Here is a 1,844-nt window from a genome sequence, read left to right as displayed (position 1 = left end):
AAAAAAAAAAAAAATCCTGATGCAAGGTTTTTATGCAATGCTGCTTTGTATTTCTATTTTATTCAAATACTGATAATTTTTACTTGTATCCAGCATTACTGGTTGGAAACTGTTTCCAGTAGATTCTGGTAGTATGTTGGTTATTGCTACCTGAATCTTGTATCCACCTGTGAGTTGTATCACAGTCTGATCTCTTCCATTCTGGTGAAATCTGTTCTGCATCAGTTCCAGGCATCTCTTGATCACCTCTAGCTCTGAGCAGGAACTTCAGTGCTTGCTGCCATTGCCCAGTGGCAGAGCTTGGTGTGTGGCCAAGCTGGCACTTAAGAGACCTCATTGTTCTGCGTAATCGAAGTACAGGGCTTTTATTTGTAAATAAAACTTTCTCTGGGCTTTTAAAATTGTGTTTTGGGCATATTAGAAACAGTCCTCCCTGTCCTTAATTCATTCATTACTCCTTTTCCACAGTGTTCATATTTGTGTTCTATATAATTTTAGGCTCCCCGTTGTTGTTACGTGTAGTGAAAATGCTAAGTCATGGCCTGAAGCGGTGATTGAGCAGGGCCAACCTAGGGGAGCTCAGATGTATGCAATGCACCTAAGTGAGCAGAGGGTTGGAACTAGCATCCACCCCTTCCCAGACCTCATTTAAGGTCTGGCAGTGGAGGCAAGGGAATCTCACTGGAGACTGCTGTGTACCTGAGGCTTTCCAAGGGTAAGCAGCTTTTTTTCCTTTGCTTCTGTGTCCATGTCTGCTGCACTTGGGCTTGTCCTCACTTGCTGCAGCCTAGGACTTTGCTACCCTGCTATTACTGCTATGCTTTCTATCACCATGTTTCTCTGTGGAGATTCATCTCTAGAAACCTTACTTTGACTGTGTGATGCAGATCTGGCTCTCTGGTTTTATTGCTCTTTATTACTTTATGGGTAGTGATATTAAGGCACTGAACAGAGGTGTAGCGTTATTGCTCTACAGCAGAGAGCAGAGTGCAATCAACACATCCTGTTTGTTTTACGTGAGATTTTTGTCTCACACACATTCCAGTGACTTTACTCCCTTCTGGTGTTCCTCACACATTTCTGTGTTGGAACTGCTTTTTTGTTTTCTCAGAGGAAAGGCCTTCTGGTGAACCTCTTTAGAGCGTCTGTGAAAGAAGTGCACCATAGAGGAATTACCTACTCAGACTGGATCAAATGCAAGGCATTGATCTGGCACTGGAATTTGTGAGGTCTTTTAGCCAACACCTACTCCTCCCATGCAGAGCTCATCTGAAGCATGTGGCTTTTGAGAACACATACTTGTGGTGACAGGTTTGACTTGTCTGTAATGCACTCCTACTGTACATTCAGTTTTATGACTAGCCTTAGGTCCTTTTATAGCATGTGCTTAGTACTATTATGTCCCTTGAACACTAAATGCTCAGGGTGGGGGGGCGGGGGCAGAAAGGTAAGAACTCTTAAGGCTCTAGGACTGGAACAGAAAGAAATGCATAGTCCATCTTTTGTATTTATGTGTTATAATTTTTTTCTTCCTGCACAGTACTTCATTCAGTGCACAGAGTCTATGGTGCTTACTGAGTAAACACAGATATTGCTCAACATTGGGATTACTTAGTGTTTTCTCTTCCTGCTCTAATGTACTGTCACGTACTTCTTTTTTTTTACTGTCCATTATCCACCTGCTCTGAAGCTGAATTTTACTTCCTCAAATGCTCTTTCCTCAGTAAGGTTCACTGTGGAGTCACTTGTAAAGAGATGTATGAACTGGTTTTATGGTAACTTGTATTACAAGAAGGAACAATGTTATTTTGCTTCTACATACAAGCGAGTGTGGCCCTTAAAAA

The sequence above is a fragment of the Meleagris gallopavo genome, chromosome 4 (genome assembly GCF_000146605.3).
Source record: "Meleagris gallopavo isolate NT-WF06-2002-E0010 breed Aviagen turkey brand Nicholas breeding stock chromosome 4, Turkey_5.1, whole genome shotgun sequence".
Taxonomy (NCBI): Eukaryota; Metazoa; Chordata; class Aves; order Galliformes; family Phasianidae; genus Meleagris; species Meleagris gallopavo.
The sequence above is the reverse complement of the archived record's forward strand: the minus strand, read 5'-3'. Positions refer to the sequence as shown.